The sequence below is a fragment of the Mustela erminea genome, chromosome 5 (genome assembly GCF_009829155.1).
Source record: "Mustela erminea isolate mMusErm1 chromosome 5, mMusErm1.Pri, whole genome shotgun sequence".
Classification (NCBI taxonomy): Eukaryota; Metazoa; Chordata; class Mammalia; order Carnivora; family Mustelidae; genus Mustela; species Mustela erminea.
This window is the reverse complement of record NC_045618.1, coordinates 74,574,436-74,595,159: the sequence shown is the minus strand read 5'-3', so window position 1 is coordinate 74,595,159 and position 20,724 is coordinate 74,574,436. Positions and strand designations below refer to the sequence as shown.

General features: G+C 47.1%; 1 protein-coding gene across 4 annotated transcripts in view; it reads left to right on the top strand.

Moving 5' to 3' along the window:
* Positions 1-20,724, top strand: part of SLC7A7 (solute carrier family 7 member 7) — a 55,859-nt gene that overhangs the window by 27,108 nt on the left and 8,027 nt on the right. The window lies entirely within an intron of this gene.

Sequence of the window (20,724 nt, the reverse complement as noted above, 5' to 3'; positions counted from 1 at the left end):
TCAGAGGGACAGGAATAGGGAGAGGCAGGGAGCCAGATGTGGGATTCGATCCCGGAACCCTGAGATCATGACCTGAGCAGAAGGCAGATGCTTAACCGACTGAGCCACCCAGGCACCCTGTGGTCTAGATTCTTTCAGTCTCCCTTGACTTTTGCTGTGTCTCATAAATAATGCATGTAAGCCCGTACAGTCAGCAAAGCCACACTGGAGGGACTGAGAGGCTGATCCTCTGTAGCCACATCCCTCGGGTGCCTCTGTTCTGGCCCTCCTTGCCTGAAACCTTGGAGACCCTTTCCGTGCCGCGACTGTGCGGAAGGTCAGAGCTGCTGTCATTTCAAGGAGTGACTACCCGGCAGCAGCAGCTGTGGGGTGCAGTCCTGTGGTACTGGCTGCAGGTGCTCCCTGGATAAGCTCTATCCAGCCAGCCTCAGGTTTTTCCACTGCTTCGTCTTACTCCTCAGCTTCCCCCAGCCTCCCTGCTTTCACTGTTGTGGAGGGTGGGTGTAGGGCACCCCCGTGCTTTGTGTGTCCATGTGTGTGTGGCTTGGACTCCTCTTTGTGTATCCTCGAGTAGGGGGATGTTTGTCCTGCGTGGGAACAGTCAGGGAGGGTGGAAGGCACTGCCTCTGTTACAAGAAGGAGTTTCTCCCTTGAGGTCCTAAATGTGTTCTGTAATTTCTCTTGCATCATCTACAGATGATCTGGTAGGTTGACTTATTGGTGAAACTAATTTTAGATCTGTCAGGCTTGAAGTGCCCTCAGATGTGGGTATGCAGTACATATCTTGTGTGGTGTAAGGATTATTCCATCTAAGTAAAATTTCCAAGATGGCTACATCCCTTTAAGCCCTAGGATCCTATTATGTTAATCATGTTTGTCACAGCCTCTTTTAAAACCAACGATATGTCTGCTTGCCTCCCTAACTTGACATTTCTTTTGATGACTCAGAGTCACCTTTGCACATCTCAATTCTTGTATCACTGTGAGGGCTTCCCAGGCCACTGGGGTGACGCGGTGTGTTGTCTTAGTGGCTTCAGAGCGCTGGCCTAACTTGAGTTCATCAGGTTTCCTTCTTTATGGTTTTGATCTGTGTCAAAACGGCTGTCACCTGACAGCTGCTCCTGGCTTTTGGCATCACGGCTACCTCTGTCAGTCACCCCCTTTTAATTTGCTGCATCTACCTGGGGAACAGAGATGTCCTCAAACTCTGGTACACCCTTATAAGAAGACGCACAGAGTAGCCGTGGTTATGATTAGTCTGCAGAGCTCTTCGGTTAGTGAAAGACACAGTTGTGTGCGCAGGTTTATGGCATATATTGGACACAACTCTGGTAGAATGACAAGTGCACCAGACTTGTGTTTGTGGCTGGGCTCAAGACCTGTGTGACCCTGGGCGAGATGCAGTTACTGTTGTATTCCAGGCTGCTGTGTGGATGAAGTGAGATTCAGTGAAAACCATAAATCATGACTCAAGTCCAAAGTATTGGTGAGGATTGTGTTTGAAACGACTCTCTCTCAGCTGCTTCTAGGACTTTGTTCTGTCTTTAATAACTTCCGGGGAACTTAGAGATCTGGAAGAAGGTTCAGAAGGGCAGCCAAGATTGTAAGGAAGAATTAGAGACATACGATTCATGAGTTTCTTCGTCTAGCCATTGTCTAATGAGCTCGCAGTACATGTCAGGTACAGGGACCTGGGAGGACGTTCTGTCCACGTACCACCTATGCAGTGGTATGTTGTTTATCTAATCGTAGCCATTCAGGAGAAAGCCGGGAGGTAGGCCTAGAAGAAGCCGAGAAAGAGAGTAATTTTAAACGTAATAATCATCAATATGTTACACTATTATGTAACATAGGTTTGGTGCACTTGTCACTCTGCTAGAGTTGTCAAATATATGCCATCAGTTTACACACAAAGGACGGACTGAGGCTAAATCTTCAAATTCAGCAAGAGAAGGGATTTACTACAGAACATTCCTTGATTCAGGACACATTTAGGGTCTGCTATGTGCTGGATATTCCACCTAGTGCTGGGAAACAAAGAAGAAAAAGGTGTGGCTCTTGCCATCCAAGAACTCCTAGTTGAGGTGGGAGACAGATATGTTGACCAATAATTGTCGTGCAGTATAGTAAGTGTGGGGATAGAGGCGCCATGGGAGTGAGCAGGACAGCTTTCTTCCTGTGGGGAAGAGAGCTTTGGAAGACCTCACAGAGACCATGATGTCTAAACAATTTTGGAAAGATCCGCAGCTGTCCCCTGCAACAATTTTCACAGAAGGAACTGCATGTGAAAAGGTGTGGAGGTGCAGAAAGGCATGGAATGTTCAGGGAATTCCCCGTGGTTGGTATGGCTGGAATGCAGGATGGGAGCCGGTGAGAATGTGGAGACTGGAAATGTAGCCCAGGGCCAGCTCCAGGACTGGTTTATACAGTGCCTAAACAGGTTAGACTTTATAGAGAAAGTCAGTGGGGGGCAGGGGGGCGCTGTTGGTTGTAAGAAGGGAAGCAAAATCGGAATAACTTGGGAGAACTCTGGCGGCCACGTGGAGTGTTTTTGGCAAGCGTGAGAAGGTGGGCAGACAGGCTCAGCGAGCTGAAACCGGAGTCCACATGAAGGATAGTGAGGCCCGCGCTGTGGGCAAGGCCTTTGGACCAGAGATGGGGGATGGATAAGGAAATAGTTATAAGGTGGAATTTCTAGGACTTCTGGATGGGGGTGAGTGGGGGAGCTCTCAGAGGTGATGCTAGGGGTTGAGGCTTGGACAGGTGGGCAGTGATGGGGCCTCTATCTGAAGCAGGGAAGGTGAGCCAAGCGATGAGCAGAGGGGCATTGGGCATCTGCTGGGCTGCGTATGGGGCCCTTCCCTGAGCAGTGCCTTCGTTGGGTCTTCACGACCCAGAGTTGGTCATTTACCCATCCACGGAGTCCTGCTTACCTAAAAAAGAAACTGATGGCAAACGATGATGCCAGTCTCTGACCATACAGTGTGAGTGTACATGTGGAATTTCTAATGACCAGGTGGTGTGTATTTGCTCCAGGCTTCCTAACACCATAGCCCCTAGGAAACCTATCGAGTCATCAAAGAATTGCTTGCAGGGCATGGAATCCGAACAAAGGAAGAAAGTTTTGATCATGGGAGAAAAATTTACTGAATGTGACGGGCTCCGTAGAGAATGTGGAGCTGAGAGGTGGAGCAGGGAACCCATGGTGTGGTGGTGGAGATCGGCAAAAGTCGTCAGTGAAACCTATGATCTATCAGACAGTGCTGGGAGGGCATGGAGAATGCCTTCTTCAGGAGATGTCTGCTTGCAGCAGTGAAGGATGAAATGGAGGCCTGGTGTGGTTGGAGTGCCCGCTCGCACAGCCCGTGAGGCCTGCTCCATCTCTCTTGTCTCTGGCCTCTCTCTGTTCCAGCTACACCAGCCCTCTTGCTTTTCTTCCACTTTGCCTGGCCTGTTCCTGCTTCAGTGGTCTTGTACTTTGTCATTCCTTCTGCCGGGAAGGATACCCTCAGAGCCTACCCCCAGCCCCCACTCCATTCATGTCTTTGTATAGATATTACCTCACCGGAGACTCAGCCTGTCTAAAGTGGTGCCTCTCAGTTTCCCATCCTGTTTTGTTTTCCTTTGTAGCCCTTGTTACCACCTGACATTAAATATTTACTTGCTTATTGTCTGTCTTCCCCACTAGAATGTAAACCCCACAAGAATAAGTGCTTTGTTTTGCTCGCTGCTGATTCTCCGGCATCTAGAACAGTGCCTGATCTGCTGGGTACTCAGTAAAATTGTTGAATGAAGCCTCAAGGACATTCTCAGCACAGGGATGGAAAAGACAGGCAGTGTAAAGCACAAAGGGGAGAAAAAGTATGGGGTGTGGGGTGTGTGGGGGCGATTGTGGGGATGTGAGGGGACAAAGGGAGGCAAGGGGCTAGAACATGAGGCAAATAAATGTTCCTAGAGAGTTTAGGTTTTACCCTAAAGCATCTGAGGAGCGACTGAGGGGTTTTAAGCAGGGGAACAGTGTAGCTGCGGTGGGACATCAGAGCGAGGCTGGGGGCAGAGACACAGATTAGGAAGCTCTGTGGCAATCCAGGCAGGAAGTGACAAAAGCCTGAACTAGAGCTGTGAAGTGGGAGTGTGACTTGCTTAGGAGGTGATGTCTCCAGGAAAGGAGAGGGAGGGGAGCAGATTAAAAGGCATAATCAGTATAACCAGTAATACTCATTTGGATGTCCAGTGTGGGAGAGAGGTTGGTGAGGAGGAAAATATTCAGCAGCCTGTAAATCCTGAGCTACAGGGGCTGAGCCTGTCTCAGGGGTCCCTGTATCCCCAGCAAAGAAACAAAGAGAGGAGCTTGATAAATATTGCTTGAATGAACTGGGGTTTCTGGTTTGGGCGATTGGTAGGTGGTGGCATCACCATCACCAGGGGTGGGGAAGATGGAATCATGTTGAGTTTGAAATTTATTTGTAGGATAGTAGGTGGATTTGCCCATTCGGAGCTCAGGAAGGAGATGGGGCCAGAGATTGGCAAGTGCTTCGTGACTGTTGGATGTTCCTTTTCCCAGCACTGCCCTTTGTCTTTATGGAGCTCTTGGGGTGTGTACGTGTGTGTGCATGAGCACACTGGGGGTGGGGCAGGATGGGCAGCCCAATACAAGATTACAGTGGATTATGATGAGTATTTTGAGTCCTTAGGCACAGGGGGCCACAGGAGGAGACCTATGCTAGCCGTGGAGTTTAGAAACTCTTCATAAGGAAGTTTAAGCTGACACCTATATGAATGATGAATTAACCAAGAGTAGATAGGGTAGAGGAGCATCTCAGGTAGGAAGAACAGAATGTATGAAAATTTGAAGACAAGAAGAATATTTTTTTTAGAGATTTAATTTATTTATTTGACAGATCACAAGTAGGCAGAGAGAGAGGGAGAAGCAGGCTCCCTGCTGAGCAGAGAGCCTGTTGCAGAATCCCAGGACCCTGAGATCATGACCTGAGCTGAACGCAGAGGCTTAACCCACTGAGGCACCCAGGCGCCCCAAGAAGAACATTTTTGAGACTTTTTTCAATAAAGGAGTTCAGGGTGGGCTTCAATATTGAGTTTAAGGGGGGGTGCCTGGATGGTTCAGTGGGTTAAGCCTCTGCCTTAGGCTCAGGTCATGATCTCAGGGTCCTGGGATTGAGCCCTACATCTGGCTCCCTGCTCAGTGGGGAGCCTGCTTCTTCCTCTTCCTCTGCCCCTCCCCCTGCTTGTGTTCCTTCTCCTACTGTGTCTTTCTCTGTCGAACAAATAAAATCTTAAAAAAAAAAAATACTGAGTTTAAGGTAGGAAATGTTGAGAGGTGGCTTGCAAGAGAGGTAGGTGGAAATGGTAGGACAGGTTTTTCAGGGCTTTATAAAACATTCTAGTTACTATTGTTATATAACAAACCACTTAAAACTTAGTGGCATAGACTAACAGCCATTTCATTCATTCATTCATTTTTTTTTTTTAAAGATTTTATTTATTTATTTGACAGAGAGAAATTACAAGTACACTGAGAGGCAGGCAGAGAGAGAGATAGAAGGAAGCAGGCTCCCTGCTGAGCAGAGAGCCCGATGCGGGACTCGATCCCAGGACCCTGAGATCATGACCTGAGCCGAAGGCAGCGGCTTAACCCACTGAGCCACCCAGGTGCCCCATTCATTCATTTTTAAAGTAATATCTCCATACCCAGAGTGGGGCTTGAACTCAAAACACAGAGATTCAGAGTCACGTCTTCTACCATCTGAGCTAGCCAGGTGCCCCATAGCCATTTTATTCTTTTATGGTTTCTTTTTTTTTTTTTTTTTTAAAGATTTTATTTATTTATTTGACAGACAGAGATCACAAGTAGGCAGAGAGGCCAGCAGAGAGAGAGAGAGAGAGGGAAGCAGGCCCCCTGCTGAGCAGAGAGCCCGATGCGGGACTCGATCCCAGGACCCTGAGACCATGACCTGAGCCGAAGGCAGCGGTTTAACCCACTGAGCCACCCAGGCGCCCAATTCTTTTATGGTTTCTATAGCTCAGGAATTTGGGAGGGCTAAGTGGGGCAGTGCTGCTGGCTCGGGGTCTTATGTGGCTGTAGTCAGATGGTGGCAGGAGCTAGAGCAAGGAGGTGCTGAAGAAGATGGGGACTAGCTGGACATCTTTTTCTCTTCAAGTTGTGCTGATGTGTCTTTCCATGGAGTCTCTCCTTATGGACTGTGTTGAGTTTCCTCACATAATGGCAGCCCCAGAGCAATCAAACTCTTTACTTGGCAGCCGAAGACTTCAAGAATGAGTATGTCAGCAACGGAAGGAGAAGCTACACTACCTTTTATAACCTAGCTTCTGAAATCACAGGGCGTGCCTCCTGCTGTACCCTGTAGGTGGAAACATTCACAGAAGACCACCCATTCCTGAGAGAAGAGGCACAGCCCCTATCTCTGGATGGTCAGAGTGTTAAAGTCACATTGTATGAAAAGTGTATGGGTTGGGAGATCTTGTTGAGACAACTTTGGAAGATACAATCTGTTGCACAGACCATATTAAGGAGTTTGGTGGGCTTTCTCCTAAGGCAATGAAAAACCTTTTTAGGTTGTAAAACAGAAGAGTGACTTGCATCATTTGTGATTTAGATCTTGGAATTTGTGATTTTTATTTTTTAATTATTTTTTGTTTTTGTTTTTTAATATTTTATTTATTTGTGGGTGAGTAAGAGAAAGAGCACAAGCAGGGGGAACAGCAGGCAGAGGGAGAAGCAGACTCCCTGCTGAGCAAGGAGCCCAGTGTGGGGTTCCATCCCAGGACCCTGGGTTCATGAACTGAGTGATGGCAGAGGCTTAACTGACTGAGCCTCCCATGCATCCTGAATTTGTGGTTTCTAGAAAGGTTATTCCAGAGAGCCTGGGTGGCTCAGTTGGTTGAGTGACTGCCTTTGGCTTGGGTCATGATCTCAGGGTCCTGGGATCGAGCCCCATATTGGGCTCCCCCTGCTCTGCACGGAGTTTGCTTTGCCTTCGCCTTCTGCCTCCCCGCTGCTTGTGCTTTCTGTCAAATAAAGTATTTTAAAAAAAAGTTATTCCAACTTCTGTTTGCAGAAAAGCAGGGAGACCAGTTCGGAAGCTGCTACCATGATCCCAGTGATGGTGGCTTGGATTAGAGTCACGGGATGAGAGAAGAGGAGACTGATTTAAGACTTGGCTACTAATTAGATATGGGTAGAAGCTGAGGAGGATAAGATGGCCAGGTTTCTGGCTCAGGCAACCGGATGGATGGAGCTGCCAGTTACAGGGAGTAAGACTGGAGGAGAAATAGGTTGAGAGAAATTGATAGGGTCCGTTTGGGATAGGTTGAGTTTGTTCCTTCTGATGTCCAGTAGGTGGTTGGATATTCATACATATCTGAAATCCCGATAGGTGGGCTGGTGATAACACTTTTGGGAATCATCAATGTAGAGGTGGTCATTGAAGTCAGCAGATGACATGATCTTGGGACAGGTTGTAGCAAGAGAGAAGGAAAGAGCTTAGGATAGCATTCTCAGGAATGCCAAGATTGAGGGAGAAATACTCTGCAAAAAGGAGAAGAAGCATCTAGAGACATAAGGGGGAAGTGGGATACGGTGAGTAGAAGAGAGAAGTTTGAGGAGTAGCTGGTAGCCAGCAGTGTGCAGTCTAAGAGGCCAAGCTAGGTGTGGAGGGTATTGGCTTGGATTTATCAACAGGTCACTGTGACCCTGGAGAGGGAAATTTCAGGGCAGTGAGGGTAGTAGAGTCAGATTCCAGAGAGATTGTTCATTTATCCAGTGAAATCTGAGTGTCTGCTATGTGCCTACCTCTGAGCTAGGCCCTCGGGATCCGAGGATGATGGTTCCCCAGTCTGCTCTCACGTAGCTCCCTGTTGCTGGATTAAACTGTTACATGAAGCATTCTATGGCGGTGTGGCTAGTGTGGGGATGTGGGAGCCCAGAGCAGGGGCAGTGTGCTCAAGGGTGGTGGGTTTATGCTCAAAAGTAGCCTTTGTGGAGGAATTGTTAGGATAAGGCATGGAATGTCATTTGGAATTGGCAAGCAGGAGGTCTTTAGTTGGAGTGGTGGAGTGGCTGTTAGTCGAGAGAAGGGGAGAGAATCTAGAGGTACCATCCAGAAGGCTGAATCTGAAGACAGGAAGGGTGGTTGTTAGCGGGAGGGATCAAGGTTGAGGGAGGAATTTATGGGAAAGACTTAAGTCTGCCTTAGGTGGGTTTGGGGGTATATTTCTGGAAAAGTTGGATGAAATATCCTTAACAAGAAGGTCTGGCCCGTGGTTGGAATGCTTGGGTGCCCTGAGTCAGCATTTCTCTCCCTTGACCAGTGTAGAGGTTCCCCTCGTCAGGAGGGGAACAGCAGTGTGTGGTGGTGAAGAGGGTGGCATCAGGCCAGATTTATTAGTCTCAGGTTCCTCATCTGTAGAACTGGGTCTCTGTCTCATACAGGCGTGATTCACATTTTTGCCATACTTGCCTCCTTTTCTATTCAAACGGTGGCCCTTTCAAGCAGATGGAGTTTCTGCACCTGTCATGGTGGCTCACTGTCCTTTTCTAGGTATAGTCTTCCTTTTCAACAGCTGATGAACTCCAGCCCTGGATAGGCTAGTGTTACTAGACCTTGAAGTCATTTACTGATTATTGCTTAAGTAAGTTTTTTTCTACGCGTGGCTGACTTCACTCATTGCTGATTTCATTGTCAGGGGAATCACGTGCTGTCCTCTCTGCCAGGAATTTGTCCTCTCCTCTGTCCTCCCCCAGCCCTAGCACCCGCCTCTGTGTGCTCAGTCCAGGTAACACAGTGGTCCTGGTACCCACCTGCACCTGCTTCACTGCCCCAGACTGGATGTGGTGCCACACACAGACTTTTAGAGCACCCAGTTCTTACCCATATTCACTTTTCTGTGAAGGCTGGGGACTGGGCCTGTACAGGCCCTGGAGCACAGCCGATGCTCAGTGCTTGCTGGCTGACCCCACAAATGAATGAATGAATGATTGGGAGTTCTGAAGGAACCTTGCTGTCCTGGTTACTGTTGGGGCGCCTGGGTGGCTCAGTTGGGTAAGGGTCTGCCTTCAGCTCAGGTCTTGATCCCAGGGTCCTGGGATGGAGCCCCACTTTGGGCTCCCTGCTCTTCAGGCAGTCTGCTGCTCCCTCTCCCTCTGCCTACTGACCTCTCTCTTTGTGCTCTCTATCTCAGATAAATAAAATCTTAAAAGTTTACTTTTCCTAACCAGAGAGGTATGCGGATGGACCCTCTTGAAGCCAGTTATTCTGGAATCTCAGGGTTCTTTGAGGATTGGTCCAGTTTCTGCAGCCAGAAGGCCCAACACCCCAGGGAGATGTCATCCCACATTCTTGCATGCAAATGGGGAGGCACATAGTGTTCTGGAATGTATACAGGCTGTGAGGCGGTGATGGACTGAGCGGCCTCCGTTTTCTCTATCATAAGATAAAGACAGTCGGCCTGCTCTGTGCGATTAAGTTAGATGATCTGGGTGAGAATGTAAGTGACCTAACATTTTATTGTCACAAATGGTCTCTCCTGCTGCAAATTCTTCAGTCACGTGCATCTTATTAATTCAGTCACAGGTGTCTTACTAATTTCCGGATACTTTCTACATTGTCTTTGGATGACCTAGGAGCTGTTTTAGTTTTACAGAGATCAGAAAGGAGGGCTGAGACCCTTCTTCCTCTTTGCGGGTGAGACAGAACTTTTCTCTTGGCGGAGGTGGGGCTGGGTGTCCAGAAGTCTGGCTCCAGCTTCCCTTTTCACTAATGGGACATTTTTCGTCCTGGGTTCTCACAGGCAGTCTGTCCACGCTCTACCCATCAGCCAGCTCTACCCATTTTCAGGCTCCTGTGAACAGAGTGCTGGTCTTTAGGGATCAGGCAGAATCTTCACATCCCTGACGCTTGACCCTAGTGACTCCATCACGTCCCTGATGCTTGACCCTAGTGGCTTGCATGGAGCAGGTCCTTTGACAAATGGCCGCTGGATGGATGAACAGGAGATAGGCCTCCAGCTACAGCTTGGCCGAGAAGGGCATTGTGTGCTTTGGGCTCTTGGGGGTTTTTGGCTGACGGCTGGGGCGACTGTGGGAGCAGGGCACAGGAGAGGGCAGATGGCTCCTCCTGAGTCTCCCAGAGCTGCCTGTGGGCTAAAGAGGACTTCAGATCTCAGCGTGTTTGTCTGAGAGCTTTGGCCATGGGTCCCCGTGCAGCTCCTTCTGATAGCAGATGACTGACTTCATGTACTTGGGGCTAATGAAGTGGAACAGCCAGGTGCTGGGCCCCCAACTGATTTTTGCCCTTTGAACTTTCTCCTTGGAAGCTGATTACTTTCCCAGAGGAGTTTTCTCAAGAGCCACTTTAGGTTGGAGGTGAGGAAGCTTACATTTCATGTCCCATATTCACAGCAACAGACAGGCTGCGGTCAGAGCCTAGGGTTCTTTGTTACGGGGTTGGTGTAAACTTTGGCACAACCTCAGCGGCGGTGAGAGGGTAGAACTCTGTTGGTCTGATTCCCAAGGCTCTTCAGGGGTTCACTCTTGGTCTCCTCCTTTTTCTGTTTTCTTTCTCTCTGCCTCAGAAGAGACTGAGGGGATAACCTAAAGGGGACTGGGGAAGGAGTTAGTAGGGACATTGGGTCCCCACCCTGGCTGTACATTGGAATCACCTCAGAATTTAGAAAAATGCTAATGGCCCCTTCCCCTCCCACCTGTTGCCCCAACCAAGTAAATCCAAACTGCTGATTAGAAGAATGGGAATTGGGGATGCCTGGGTGTCTCGGTCAGTTAAGTGTCTGCCTTCGGCTCAGATCATGATCCTGGGGTCCGGGGATCAAGTCCTGTGTCGGGGCCCTCTGCTCAGCAGGGAACCTCCTTCTCTCTCTCCCTCTGCTGTGCCCTATGTTCATGCTCTCCCCCTCCCCCCGCTCTGACAAATAAATAAATCTTAAAAAAAAAGGGAATTGGCTTGGAGAATGAGAATTGGGGGAAAGTTGCTGCTAAGAACTGATGGGGGCCTTGGAAAGAAAGGTTCTCAGTTGGCACTGTCCTTTAGAATGATGTGGGGAGTGGGGAGCTTCAGGAACGTGCTCATGCCCGGGCTCTACCCCAGAGTCGCTGACTTCTTTGTCCAGGGTAGGCCGGAGCCCTGGACTTCGTTAATGCTTGTCAAGTGATGCCACTGTGCAGCCTGGATAGAGGGGCTCTGAGTTAAGTGAAGGGCTGGGGCTTGTTCTGCTCAAGGTGGTTCTGTAGGTGATTTCACTTAGTGAGTGCCTTTACCTAGCACATCCAAAGCAGGTAGGTCATCAGACTCCTCCAGGAAACCCTGTCTCAGGTCTCCTGCATCAGAACTGCTGGGTTGGAGCCCTGAAGCTGTAGCATTCCCCGGGTGATTCTGACGCTCACTCAGGCTTGGGGTCCTGTTTCTGAGGACCTGAACTGTACCTGGCTGAGCAAACCAAGAAGGAGCTGATGGACAAGGGCTAGCCAGCTTTGAGAAGGGAGCAAATAGTGTGGCTTAATAGAAGGGCCTCCTGGTGCAGACTGCCTGCTCCCTCCTTCAGAGTGGTGCAGAGCTACGGCGACCGACATGCTGGCTGAGTTCCAGGAGGCAGAGAAGGATGCCTCTGGTCTGGTGACCCATAGGGTTTATGCTTGGCTTGTCTGCTTGCCACATGCTTTCACCCATGACGTCTGAGTGAGCAGAATGGTTCTGTAGCCTGAAAGGTAAAAGAATTTGAGGACCTTCTGCTGTCTGAGACCTATAACAGCACCTAGGAAGGGTAGGAGAAACAATACATCAAGGAAGCCAGGAAGAAAAAACTGTGTGTGTGTGTGTGTGTGTGTGTGTGTGTGTGTGTGTTTAAGAGTTTATTTATTTGGGCGCCTGGGTGGCTCAGTGGGTTAAGCCGCTGCCTTCGGCTCAGGTCATGATCTCAGGGTCCTGGGATCGAGTCCTGCATCGGGTTCTCTGCTCCGCGGGGAGCCTGCTTCCTCCTCTCTCTCTCTCTGCCTGCCTCTCTGCCTACTTGTGATCTCTCTGTGTCAAATGAATAAATAAAATCTTTAAAAAAAAAAAAAGAGTTTATTTATTTGACAGAGAGAGAGAGAGATAGTGAGAGAGGGAATACAAGCAGGGGGAATGGGAGAGGGAGAAGCAGGCCTCCCAATGAGCAGGGAACCTGATGCGGGTCCTGATCCAGGACTCTGGAATTAGGACCTGAGCGGAAGGTAAGAGCTTAACGACCGAGCCACCGAGGCACCCCAAGAAAAATGGTTTTTAAGGTGTAGAGAGTATCCTAACCCAGCATGAGATAGCACAGACAGACATACAGCAGAGAAAGGGAGGAGAGACTTGAAGTTTGTAGGGTTAGGCCACAGACCGGAAGCTTTTTCATAGAGCTTACATGTGGTAGGAAATGACAGCGATAGAACATTCTAGAGACATCTGGGTATAGCAGGCCTGAGCAAACCAGTTAAGAGGTTCGGCAGCTCCCCAAAGGCTGTGACTCTGGATTATATGTAGACCAGCCTAATGCAGAGACACGCGGTTTTCCCTGGAGCAACATACCACAAAGCTTGCTCGAGTCAGTTAAGCCCACCGATGGCTATCCTCTTGCTGTCCTTTGGGTTGAATGATGTCACCAGTCAGGAGATACCTGAGGTATGTCTCTGGTAACTTTGAAGTTCAAGATAGAGTACTGAGTGGAAGGTAGCATCTTCATGTCTGTCCACTGAAGGCTGGGTATATGAAAGCAAAAAGAGAACCTAGAACAGAGTCCCCGACCGTGAATGCTAAGATAGCAGAAGGCTAAACTCTGGCAAGGGATAGAGCAGATTTCATGGAGACTGGGGGAGAGATGTTTATTACAGGTTTCACCTGAAATTTTAGAGGAAAGGATAAAAATGCACAGATGAAAGTATAAATCTGGGTATTCTGGAGGCTGTGAGGAATTATAGGGAAGAATAAAGGTGGAAAAGTTGCTGAGTAATGCGTTTGGAAAGACAGGGTAGAAGATTGGGAATGATGGTTTTGGACTCCTATTCTGTAAACATTAAATAAGGCCTATAAACATTTGCTTTTTGCTTTTCTTTGCAAGGAGGAAAGAATTTCCTATGTGATGAGAATAGGACCGGGAAAGCATATAAACCTTGTTGAGAAATAGTGGGTTTCCTAGAAAAGCTGAGACTGATGCAGTGTGTCAGAGAGAGCTTTGCTTGTATCAGGATCTGCTGTAGAATGAGATGACACTTGCTCCCTCTGGGCAAGGTCGAGTTTTGATTCTTTGGATTGCAGTGAGAGGGAAATTTCAGTACTCCCCAAGACACAGAGACTTGTCAAAGGATTTTACTTCCCTGTTTTTTCATTCTGACAAATGCTGTGAACAGTCCCATCCTGTGCTGCCCCGGGCTCTCTGCCTGCAGATGGGTTTCTTCTTACAGCCAAATAGAAGTCTTTCTTCTCTCCCCCTGGGCCTCACAATTATGTGGCCCATCTCTTAGGGAACAAAGACACTAGCCTCTGTTAATCTGTCCGCTTACCTGGGGAAGAATTATTACACGGTGCTGTCAGAGACTCTCAGATTCCCCTTGGGGAATTTTCCTGAAGGTCTCCTATAGCTGTAGTGCATGGAAATAAATCCCCATCCTATGGGAAGAAGCATGGTGGAGAGAACAAGAGGATAAAAGCAAAAAGAAGTAGGAACGATGTGATTGTAGGTAAAAACTGCCCACCATCGGATCAGAGGGAGGAGAAATAGTTTGCTTTCCTAAAAATCACGACAAAATTTTTACTAAAGGGAAAATAAGGCAGTGATGGAAGTCTCAACTCCTTGAGCATTTTTTGCTAAAATCTTTTTCATTCCATTAGAAGCAGTACCTCTATAATAAAAAAAAAGTTTATTATGAAACAGTTCAAACATACAAAAATAGAGTGAATAATGTGATGAACTCCCAGGGTTCAAGCACCAGCATGAATGATTAATCACTCTTGTTTTATCTATACTCCAAACCACCCCCTCAACCCATTAGATTATTTAAAGCAAATCCAAGACATTATACAATTTAACCTGTAAAGGCTTCAGTATGAGTCGCTGAAGGATAAGGATGTTGCTATTGTTTTAGTATTATTAATTTAACATAACCAGGGGAAATGTGGGATTCTTGTGTGAAAGTGACTCTGCGTACCTAGAGTTTGTACCTTCCAGAAGAAGAAATCATGTATTTCCTCAGAAATACACTCTAAATTTGGGCAGAGATTGCAGAAAAGTTCAGGGAAAACAATTTATAATCTCGTAGCTAGGAACTCAAAAAAAAAAAAAAAAAAAGGGCCAGTAGCTTCTCTGAATGAAATTTTCATCTATTTTATCAGAATTCTCTTATTTAGGAAGAGGAGAACCATGTGAACAAACTGGTAACTGAAGCTTTTTGATAAACTTAGATTTTTAGAAACGAGATCCATAAGCGATGGTGAGAGGTGGTATGAGGAGGACTAAATGCAGGAGTGACCCAGAGCTGTGAGAAGAACACCCGAAGGTCGGTGCCCAGCCTCAGCCTAGATCTATAGAACCGACTGCAGGGGATAAAAAGCTCTAGAAGCAACAAACAGAGTGAGAACAGCAAGGGCAGTTAGTTCTCGAATAACAGATGGAGGAGAGAAAGGAGAAGGCCATAGTCCCAGTTTCCCTATCGTTACATACCAGAAAGAGTGCTAACCTAGTAAAGAGTCAGTAAAAAACAGATCCAGGCCAACAAAAAAACGAAGACCAGGAGAACTGAGGAGATAGTGATAAAGCATGGCATTGCTTTAAGTGTTCCTAACTATCCACTTGCAGACAAATGGAAAGAATTTATAACTCAAGCATTCTCCCATGAGGCCTCTCCCTGATCTTAAAGAGCAGGAAGGGTGTGAAAAGAAAGCTGTTGAGTGAGGTATTAACTAATTTTCCTATTGCTGCTGTAACAAATTCTGACCTATTCGGTTACGTAAAGCAACACAAATTTAGGGGCACCTGGGTGGCTCAGTCAGTTAAGTGGTTTTCACTGGGGTCAGGATCTCATGGGTCTGGTTTTTTTTTTTTTTTTGAGATTTTATTTATTTATTAGAGAGAGAGATCACAAGAAGGCAGAGACGCAGACAGAGGGGGTGGGGGCGGAAGCAGGCCCCCCGCTGAGCAGAGAGCCTGATGCGGGGCTGGATCCCAGGACCCTGAGATCATGACCTGAGCCAAAGCAGAGGCTTAACCCACTGAGCTACCCAGCCGCCCCGCATCTCATGAGTCTTGAGATGAAGTCCTGCATCAGGCTCCATGCTCAGTGGGGAGTTTGCTTGAAGATTCTCTCCCTCTGTCCCTCCCCGAATTCCCATGTGTGCATCTACTTACTTTCTCTCTAAAATAAATAAATCTAAAAAACACACAAGTTTATTATCTTACCTGTAGAAGTCTGAAATGGGTCTCATTGGGCTAAAATCAACGTATCAGCAGTGTCCTGCTACTTTCTGGGTTCTCTAGGGAAGAATCCATTTTCTTGCCTTTTCTAGCTTCTAGAGGAGGCCCATATTCCTTGGCTCTTGGTCCCCTTTCATCTTCAAAGCTAGCAGTGGCTAGTCAGGTCTTTCTCACATTGCATCACGGTGACACCAACCCTTCTTTGTTCCAGGGCCATTATTGTGCCCACAAAAATGATAATCCAGCTTTCTGAGGAAGAGGTGGATTCTGAGCATTCTTTTTTTTTTTTTTTTTTAAAGATTTTATTTATTTGACAGAGAGATCACAAGTAGGCAGAGCAGCAGGCTCCCCGATTCTCAGCATTGTGCACTGAATAATTTGAAGTTGATTCCAGTCTAAATTCTAGGCTCATCTGTTAAACCTGGTTAGCAGTGTGTGAGGAAAAGAAAGGAAGCTCTCTGGTCACCTTATGGATTCACTAGTAATAAACCATGCTAAGCTAACCTAATTTTTGGTTCAATTTTGGCCTCATTTTGGCTTAACTTTAATTTTTTATTCAAGTATAATATAAAAGGAACAGTGCATGTGTCCTAAGTGTACAGGTTGATGCATTTTCACAAATTCACATACCTGTGACCATCATCCACATCAAAAAGCCAGCCCCCCGAGCCCCTCTTGTGTTCTCTCAGTCACTCCCTCTTGTCCCCCATACACACACAAAGGGGAAATGCTATCCTTCTTAGTAGCATAGATTTGTGTTGGCCATTCTTAAGTAAGTGGATATACAGGATATGCATTTTTTTGTGTGCCTGACTTTTTCACTTAATGTTTGTGAAGTTCATATTTTTATAGTTGTAGATATTTCATTATTTAGTATTCCACTGTATTTAGCCGCTCTACTCTTGATTGGCATTTGAGTTGTTTCTAATGATTATTTTTGCAGTTATTATATTATTTTTTAGAGATTTTATTTATTTATTTGACTGAGAGAGACACGGTGATAAAGGGAACAGAGGCAGGGGGAGTGGGAGAGGGACAAATAGTCCTCCCGCTGAGCAGGGAGCTCAATGCAGGCCAATCCCAGGACTCTGGGATCCTGACCTGAGCCGAAGCAGAAGCTTAATGACTGAGATACCCAGGCGCCCCTCAATAATTTTTTTTAACTAAACTCTACACCCAACACGTGGCTCGAACTTAGGACCCTGAGACGAAGAATCATACGCTCTCGGGTTCTTGACTGGCTTAGCTGGTAGGGCATGTGACTCTTGGTCTCAGGGTCCTGAGTTTGAGCCCCATGTTGGGTGTAGAGATTATATTTAAAAAAATAAAAAAAAATCACATGCTCTATGGAACTGTGGTTATTTCTAAAAAGCGATGAACATTCTAGTGTAAATACGTGCTATTTCATTTGGATCACTGGATATGTCATTAGAATGCAAGAGCAGAGATGCATACGGATTTTAGAAAATTTCCTGGCAAATTATCATATTCTTTTTTTAATTTATTTTTTATTTTATTTTGTTTTTAAAGATTTTATTTATTTATTTGACAGAGAGACATATATTTATTTGACAGAGAAAGAGAAAGTACAAGGCCCGGGGGAGGGAACAGTAGGGAGAAGGAGAGGCAGGCTCATGCTGAGCAGAGAGCCTGACATGGGGACCCTGGGATCATAACCTAAGCAGAAGGCAGATGCTTAACCGACTGAACTATCAAGCAGAAGGCAGATGCTTAACCGACTGAACTATCCAGGTGCCCCTCTCATGATACTCTGGTTGAAGAGGTAGAAAAAGGTGGACTAGATAAGAGTAGTTTGATGGATTCTTGGTCGATGTAGAATAATGACAGCATAGAGGAACGTCTATAGTCATGACTACAGGGCTCTGCCTATCTAGTCAACATTTTTTTTTTTTTAAAGATTTTATTTATTTATTTGACAGACAGATCACAAGTAGGTAGAGAGGCAGGCAGAGAGAGAGGAAGGGAAGCAGGCTCCCTGCTGAGCAGAGAGTCTAGGACCCTGAGATCATGACCTGAGCCGCGAAGGCAGAGGCTTTAACTCACTGAGCCACCCAGGCACCCCTCTAGTCAACATTTTTGTCAATGACTTCAGGGAAGACTCAGAGAATGTGCTAATCAAATTTGCAGATTTCACAAAATTGAAGGCTTTTGACATGTCTGATAAAATTAAGGGGGGAAAATCCATTTTTAGTAGTTGGGAATGATCTCTAAAAATTTCAGGGGAAAGTTGCTAGGAATAAATGTTAACATCTCATATTTGGGATTAAAAAAATTACTTGTAGGGCATCTGGGTGGCTCAGTTTCAGTGCCTGCCTTTGGCTTGGGTCATGATCCCTGAGTCCTGGGATTGAAGCCCACATAGGGCGCCTTGCTCAGCGGGCAGTCTGCTTCTTCCCCTGCCACTCATCCTGCTCATGCTCTCTCTCTCTCAAATAAATAAGACTTTTTTTTTTTTTTTAAGATTTTATTTATTTGTCAGACAGACAGTGAGAGTGCATGAGTCAGAGGTGGAGGGAGAAGCAGGCTTCCTGCTCAAGAGCGGATGCAGGGGAACTTGATCCTCGGACGCTGGGATCATGACCTGAGTCACCCAGGCTTCCCTCAAATAAATAAATAATTTTTTAAAAACATAAATAAAATCTTTTTAAAAAATCACTATTATAGGCCCCAAAAGGGGGATAGGGAAATGCTCATCAGTTTGAGGTGGGATTGTAGTTGACAGTGAATTCAAACTGAGACCCCTTAGTCTGCAGAAGTGTCTGGAGTGTTCTCTGTGGGTCTCCTGTTTCAGGGACATCCTGACAAAGTGAAGTGAATGCAGAGGGGAGAACCTCGGTGGTGAGCAGCCTGGAAGCCACATTTGCACAGTGGAGGCTGAAGAAACTGGGTTTTTAGTCTGAAAGGGGGAAGCCTCCAGGGGGACAGGATGTTAATCTTTGATAAGAAGGGCCATTATGTGGATGCAGAGTTAGCCAAATTCTGTGTGGTTCCAGAGGCGGGGTCTAGGACTACTGGATAGAAGTGGTGAGGAAAAGGTTTTTGGCTTTATGGAAGGAAGAGCTGTTGATCTCTTTAAAAAATGGGATGATTTGTCTCATAAAGTACTGAGGTTTTATAGTTCCTGGGAATTTGAAGCAGAAAATACGCTGAATAGTGGCCTAAGTTTTATGTGTTCCATTCTCTGTATATAAAACTAAGAGTGCTGGAAGAAAACAAAACATCCCCAAAACTAACAGTGTTGGGAGAACTGTGGGGTTAATGTTCTTTTTCAGGGACTGTTTAGTGTGGCATCTAAATCAGATCTGGGCATCCGATCCCGAGTGGGCCTGCGTGCTTTGTTCTGTTCTGGATCAACCTATGTGGGTGCTTTCCTGGCTTTTGAGTTCTGCAGCCATTGCTGGGCCTTAGAGCTATAGGACTAGCCTGCTTGCTCCTCCAGGAGAGCCCATGACCATTTAGGAGCATCTCCCCGCCCCCCTCCCTTTTTTTAAGATTTTATTTATTTGAGGCACCTGGGTGGCTCAGTGGGTTAAAGCCTCTGCCTTCGGCTCAGGTCATGATCTCAGGGTCCTGGGATCAAGCCCCACATCAGGCTCTCTGCTCGGCAGAGAGCCTGCTTCCTCCTCTCTCTCTGCCTGTCTCTCTGCCTACGTGTGATCTCTGTCAAAAAAAAAAAAAAACTAAAAAAAAAGGATTTTATTTATTTACTTGGAGAGCAAGCAAGAGAGCATGAGCTGGGGGAGGGGCCAAAGGAGAGGAAGAAACAGACTCCCCACTGAGCAGGGAGCCTGGTGCCAGATCCCAGGATCCTGGGATCACGACCTGAGCCTAACGTGGGTCCAAGTGACTGGGCACTGAGCGTCTCTCTTTTTTAAAATAAAGATTTATTTATTCAAAAGAGAGAGAATGTATGCATGAGAGTATTAGAGGGCGGAGGGTCAGAGGGAGAAGCAGATTCTCTGCTCAGTGGGGAACCCAACCCGTACTTACTTGATCCTGGGACTCAGTCCTGGGACTCCAGGATCATGACTGAGCCACTCAGGGGCCCAGAGCATCTCTTTAGAGGATTGTGAGAGTGGCTCCTTCAAAGCGTCTTCCTCCAAAGCAGGTCAAAACAGGAATGGAACTGCACTCGAGTCAAGGGTCCAAGGTGATTTCAGGCCATCTTCTTGTGGACTTGGCCCAATGTTGGGTGGAGATGGAATTACACCCTAGAGGTAGGAGGGTAGGGCATTTCTGTCCTTGAAGCTGACTTGCAGTTGCCTCCGTATTACTCTAATGCTATGGTCCCCTCCTTTCCCTGCCTCTGAAACAGGAGGTTGGGCCTCACTGTAGGAACAGTACACTAGGCTGGGCTTTGGGGCCTCCGATGAGCTGTGTCAGCTGTGGGTGATGCAAAGAGCCCAGTCAGTGGTGCTGCCTGGCGTACCCATTCCCTGCCCCCATAGCCAAGAGGCCCCAAGGAAGCTGGGTGCTGGAGAAGGTGAGAGCCAGCTCTCTTCAGGCAGTTCCTCTGCTCCTGGTTTCTTTCCAGAGGAAAGGTCAGGCAGGAAGATGGGTCAGTGGCTGAGGAATAAGGCTCAGGTACTGGGGAGGGTGAAAAACCGGCAGGTCAAAGGCGGGGTGTGAAATGGATGGATACAGAATTTACGTAGAGAAGTGGTAGGGATGAAAATGGCAATAGTCCATTGTTTTCATTTCAGAATTTGTTGTAGTAAAGGGTGATGAGTTGTCTGTTTGCTGCCCACAGGCCTTGGCAAAGCTGAGAGCAGCTCCCTGTGGCACATGGCTGTAGACTGAGCCAGAACTCGGCCTGTCCCGGCTTGGTGTTGTGACTGTGGGTCCCTGAGGGCTAACCGTCTACCTCAACAAGGGGATCCCTTCCCTTGTGAATAGTGCAGCATCAGGTGCCCCTGGTGGTGTTTTTGTTTTGTTTTGTTTTGTTTTTTCCCTTCAGTAAGCTCTGGACCCAATGGGCCTTGAACTCAGGACCCCAAGATCAAGAGTTGCGTGGTCTACTGACTGAGCCAGCCAGGTGCCTCCCCCTTTTTGTCCCTGGTCTGTCTGTCTGTCTTTTTAAAAAATTTTTTAAAAAGATTTTTTATTTATTTCAGAGAGAGAGAGAGAGAGAGAGAGTGTAAGTGAGCAATCCTGAGCAAGGGGAGAGGGAGAAGCAGGCTCCCTGCTGAGCGAGAAGCCCAAGGTGAGGCCTGATCCCAAGAT